The sequence below is a fragment of the Pyrgilauda ruficollis genome, unplaced genomic scaffold (assembly GCF_017590135.1).
Source record: "Pyrgilauda ruficollis isolate IOZ18807 unplaced genomic scaffold, ASM1759013v1 scaffold79, whole genome shotgun sequence".
Taxonomy (NCBI): Eukaryota; Metazoa; Chordata; class Aves; order Passeriformes; family Passeridae; genus Pyrgilauda; species Pyrgilauda ruficollis.
The window spans coordinates 2481454-2487234 of record NW_024529821.1 but is presented as its reverse complement, the minus strand read 5'-3'; the positions used below and the strand labels follow the sequence as shown (position 1 = coordinate 2487234).

At 47.3% G+C, this 5781-nt stretch overlaps 1 protein-coding gene across 4 annotated transcripts in view; it reads left to right on the top strand.

The window, feature by feature from the left end:
• Positions 1 to 4723: 4723 nt before the first annotated feature.
• Positions 4724 to 5781, top strand: part of PER2 (period circadian regulator 2) — a 48165-nt gene continuing 47107 nt past the window's right edge. For 3 of the 4 annotated variants that reach the window (XM_041486837.1, XM_041486834.1, XM_041486824.1), the window contains exon 1: positions 5236 to 5599. The gene's annotated coding sequence lies outside the window, so the exon portion shown is untranslated. The other variant, XM_041486821.1, reaches the window with a different exon arrangement.

The window sequence follows — 5781 nt, the reverse complement described above, 5'->3', positions numbered from 1 at the left end:
TCAGTGGTGTGGCCAGGTACATCAGGTTTTCTTCCTGAAGCAAACTCTGGCAGTCACTAAACACCCTCTCCTGAAAACAAACCCAAGCTTCCGCTGACTTCAGTAGCAGCAACGAGCAGTTCAAAACAGCTCAAGTGTCAACGAAAGCCGGAAAATTAATTGACACAGAGGAGGAATGGGAAATCCAATCTGAAAATGAAGTGTTTTTAATTAAGAGATACTCTCCAGAATTATACAGAAAGACACTCTTTCCCATTTAAAATTTGGCTCTTCCTTCCTCAATGAGTACAAATCACCGGTCTATAATTAGCACTGCTGTGGAAGGAGTGGCTGAGCGTCTGGCTGGAGTCAGGCCTGTGACTGTGACAGGGAGGGCAGTCGCTCTGCTGCGCCACATTCTAGCTAGTTTGCCACTTAGCATCCCGTTTCTTACAAATGTTTCTGTTATAATCTGTTAATACTATCACATTTGTTAAAAATTAAAACAAGGTAAGGAGGAAAGGTGCCTCAATTCCCCGTAGCTGAGAGCAGCAGCACGACTCCCTGGCACAGTGATTGTCAGTTTACCTGTGCGTGAGTCCAGCTGCAATCCCATGCCAAGACCTAATCCAACACTTTATGTAATGATTATTTAATAAAAATTTCATAAATGCTCACTGGTAGGCAAGTCAGTACCCACATGTTGTCTCTCTACCCTTACTCTGTCTGTAAAGGAAGGTATGTCTTTCTCTAGGAGATTGGTAACATTCCACTCTGCAGCTGTGAGCCCAAAAGCAGATCACAGATGTGATGGAGGGCAGTAAACTGACTCTGGTCAGCAAATGCAGAGTTTAAATCAATGCAAAGAGTGAGCAGTAGGAACCAGTGGGGAGGCAAGGGTTGGAATACACTGTGGTACAGGTCCAGCACCATGTCCTGGGCCTGGGTACCCAGGTGTCTGTTGAAGAATTTGGGTGTCTCAAGAACACCTGCTAAATATGGGCACATGTAATCCAGAGAGGAGTGCACCTCAGGTATCAAAAGCTGTGGAAATATCTTCTGCAGCCTCATTGCCTTTAAAAGAGCTTTTCACTGCCCTGTCCATGCCATATCCGGACTTGGGAATGTACTTTCTCACCAAGGAATATTCAGCAGCTTACAGACAGGAAACAAACCCAGGGAGCTTTCTGAGAGATTAACAAATGGAGCTGGCTCACTGAGGGGCCAAGGAAGTAGCAGAGTGGGAAAAGGAACAGTCAAGACCACATAGCCATGAGTACTTGGTGGCAGTGGTGCCAACCCCTTGATGGAAGTGAAATGTTAGATCAGGTCAGAAATGCTGTGAAAGCTGTCTTTGGCATAAATGTCTGGATGCTTTTGAATGGTGAAGCCCAACCTGATGTAATCACTTTCTTTCAGGGCAGAAGAGGATGTATAAATCCAACACAGTAGGCAAGAACAAGGATGCACTTTCCTGCTTGGCATCTCTTATTAGCTCTCTTACGTTAATGTAATGACATGCAAATTTCATTTTAAGTGCCTGACTCTGTAATTTGATGTTCCTCTTGGTCTTGGATCCTCGCTCCAGCTCAAAATATGTTCTTTGATCCTGTTTTGGTTTGGCTTTTGTGCTCCCACAGCTGTGATGTAATCCGACCAAAAACTTCTTTCATGGGATATTTTCAGTCAAGTTGGTTTCCTAACCTAACTAACAGTACAGTTGCATAATCACTGATTTTTAACTCAGTGGAGGTGGTAGGACTGTTCCTTTTGGTGGATGTGTAAGGACTTTGATCACCTTAGGCAGACCGTGAAATCACAAACTATCACTCTCTGAGTTATGCAGGAAGCTTTAAACCCCTTTTCGGCACGGTGAATTCAAGCTCTCTTCATTCAGGCTTCTGTGAGGCTGACTGCAGAAAATGAGTTGCTAATACACACTAAACAGCAGGATCTCAGACCTGGAGTGCTCTGAGCTGTTTGCTTCTAAAATCATGCTCATGGGCTTGGGGATAAGTGCATGGAGGTACAGTGGGGAGATACACCCCCTTCCATTTGTATTCTTCTAAAAGAACAATTCAGGGCTCCTTCATGTGTCACTTCTCAAGCTATTTGGAATATAAAATTAAACTACATTTGCCAACAGAAACTGAATTTAATGAGAATAGTTAGAAAACAGTAAGAATAGGGACAGAATGAAAACCTACATTCCTCAGAAGTTGTTAGCAAAGGTTTTCTGTCTGGAGACAAGCAGACACTTGTGCAAAGGACTTTTGAAGTGGAGCATTTCAGGAGCTTGCTGCTTGAGTTGAAATTCTTTATCGTGTTTTTATATTCCTTTACATTTTAATCAAAGTATTTTCAAAAGTGTATGATATTGCTGTTTATTTGTTACAGTTTATTCCTTCACTCTCCAATTCTTTCAGAAAAACCTGTCCATATATTTACTGGTAATGAGCAAAGTGGGTTTTTTCCTTTCCTTCTCCTTTGTCTGTACAGAGAGTAAGAGTGACGACTTTTGCTCATTAGCAAAAAAAGCCTTTCCGGATCTTTGCAAGAATCAATGCCTGTCAGCATCACTGTAAATGGTGAGTAATTAGACCTAGGAAATGAAGAATTAGACGTGGGCTCCAGCTGTAAAGTATTGATTGGGTTTTTTTAATAATACACAGTTCCGTCAGTGCTGTGGAGTATCTTTGAACAGGCAACTTCTACAAGTGGATAGGGAAGCACAGTTATTAAAAAAGAGGAGCCTTATTTCCTTAGCAAATCCAAGCAAGCAGTCCTCAGGTAGTTTTTCAGGTGGTCTCAAATAATTATTTTTCCATATTGAAAGACTTGGATTTTTCCCCTTTAAAAATGTAGGTACTGTCAATACATCGCTGCTTATCAGAACTGGCTGAATTGCTTCAGTTAAGCAAAAATTCTACTTTCTAGCATGCTGGGGAAAGGTTCGGCATTTGCGTGTGTGGCTAAAAATCTCTAAGTGGCTCTAAGTGTGAGAAGCAGCGGGACTCCCCGAAAGGCCCCGAGGAGCAGCATTTTCCCGGCGGGGCCGCACGAGGGAGCCGGGCAGCAGCGCCGGGAGCCGAGCCCCCGGGCAGCGGCGCCGCGGGGCCCGGTGTGCCCGGCACACAGAGGGCTCGCTGGGCACTGCCGCCATGTGTTCTGCCGCGCTCCGAGAGTTACAGCTGAACACACACTCGCACAAAATAAACAAAGCTGGGGGGGGAAAAAAAAAAAAAAAAAAAAAAAAAAAACAAAAAAAAAAAAAAACAACGAGTATTTTAATGCTTTTCTTACAAGCTTTATGTTCTTTAAAACCATTTGTGTGTGCGTATACGTATTTTGCTCCTGCCTACCAGACAAAGTGACCTTCAAAAAACAAACGTGTAGGACTTGTAAAATTTTGCAATAACTTTATTTTGCTTTGTTCCTTAGTAGATGAGTCAATAGCAATATTCACTCCTTTAGAAGCCATGTACCTGCACTCTTGTTATTTCAAATTGGAGGTGTCGGGAATAATTTTATCTACACACAGAATTTTTATCTACTGATTTCTCTTGTGCCAATTTTCTGGAAGTTGCAGAATTTGGACTGAACTTGTTCAGGGTTCATAATCACATTCTGAGTAACACAGCTTACCCTGGTTTTTGGTACATTAAATATAAAGCTATAACTACTAAAAGATGGTATGAATAGAACTTTAAAATTATTCCCAAAAGCTTGACTGAAACAACTGATTAGTATCCTTTTAAAATAAGCAGAACTCAAGTAATGCCTCTGGTAGTTACCAGGGTGGGAAAGGAACCAGCTGTTTGTGGTGGTGGGAGTTACTCTTCTGCCAGGACTGGCATGTCCTGCTGCCGTGGGGAATGTGTGTCCTGGGAACTCATTTGGCTCTAACACAATGCCATGGTTTGCCATCCTTCTCATATTTGTAATCTGATGGCGTGGGGGACAGTGTGGATCTCAAGGCTTTGCTTTGGTTGAAGTGCCTTAGTTGGAGTCCATGGTAAGAGACCACAGCCCTTAGCACACAGCCAAGGACAGATATTTTTGGTATGTAACATGAAAAACAACATGCCATGGAAACCAAGAATATTATTCTACATCCCTTTAACCCTAAAGCAGAGAACTTACAAAAAGACAGTAAAATTCTGGATGTGAAGGCCTACAAACAACGAGTTGACCAAACTACACAAAGACTACCTAATTAGGATTAATCTTAAAATTAGACTCCTCAGAGGAGTGCAACCTAAGAATGGTATCCTGGTAAGCTGACTTGTGCATTGCAACAAATCCAGCTGCAGAATCTGGTCCTAATGCTTCCGCTGCCCACCCCCTCTCCTGTCCAGCAGTTAAATACTCCACAGTCCTTTACTCACAGGCTGTTTCTGTAACAGTCAGAGCATAAATATCTGTGTACCTAATGGACTTATCCTTAACACCGCAGTGAGGGAGGGAAGCGGCATTAACCTCATTTTGCAGATAAACAGTGGAAGCCCTGATGGCTGCCCTGTGTTTCATCCTATGCATGCAGTGAGTGTAAAACGCTGTCAGCCTGAATGTGGCTTTGGCACATTCTCTGTCCTGTCTTTGCAAAGCCATCTACCATGGTGGAGACAGAGGAAGCTCAGAACATGCATAAAGTAACATGAATTTCTCAGCGACTGATTGCTCTGCTTATCCTCGGAAGATGTGGAGGCTGGAGCAGGCCAAAGTGCTCAGCGGTGGGTTATTGGGTGATATCTCACTGCACTCTCAGGCTCTCTCACCGGTGTAGGGTGGGTGGTGCAGGGGCCTGAGCGAACCCCTGTGTGACCAATGTACAACAATTCACTAAATGCTTCCTTACTGTGAGATGGGAAATGTCAATGGTCTCTGAGTGTTGGGCTTGAACAGAAAGGGGAAATATGCTTTTAATAAATATGAAAAACTTTTCTGAACAGCCAGAATTGAAAGCAATCACATGGTAACGTGTTAACACGCGGAAATACTGTTGCCGAGAACAGTACATACGTTTAAGAGCTCGGAAATTCTTAGTTTAATCACTGCTGTAGTTGCTCAGACTGATGCTGCCGGCCGGATCGGGAGGGAGCTGCAGCGCTACGCTCTCCTGCGCTGCCCTTTGCTTTGTGACCCGGCGCCTCCTGAACAATACGCGGGGGCACTTTCGAAACTTCAGGGCGTGCACCCAGCGCGGGCGGCAGCACCAGGAAACGGGATACGGGCGCTGCTGCCTTATGTAAGCGAAGCGAACGCCGGCAGGGTGACCCCCGAGGGCGGCGGTGCCGCCTGCGCGGCCCCGGGCGCTGTCCGGGAGCGCGGGGCCCTCCCGCGGCCCTCAGGCCGGGCCCAGCTGCGCTGAGGGGCCCGGGCCAGGCCCGGCGCGCGCGCCCCACCCGCCAACGGTCTCTGCCCGCGCGCGCGCACGACACGTCACGCGCGGCTCCGAGCGGGCGGGGGCGGAGCCGCTCTCCCTGGGGCTGTCACGTGACCGCTGCCCCCCAATCCATCCTCCCCGGCACGGCGGTCCCGTAGCGGCGGTGGCGGGGGGCGCGGGTGGAGGCGAACGGAGCTATCGCGGCTTCGGCGGGAGGCGGCGCAGGGGCCGGCGGTGAGTGCACCTCGGTGGCGGCGGCGCGGGGGAGGGGAGGGGCGGGCCGGCGGTGGGGCAGGCTCGGGAGGCGGCCGCGGCTGTCGGTGGAAACATGGTGCCACACGTGAGGCTTATGTAAAGTGAGCGGCGGCCCGAGCGGCCAATGGCAGTGGCCCGCGCCCCGCCCCCGCCCGCGCGTC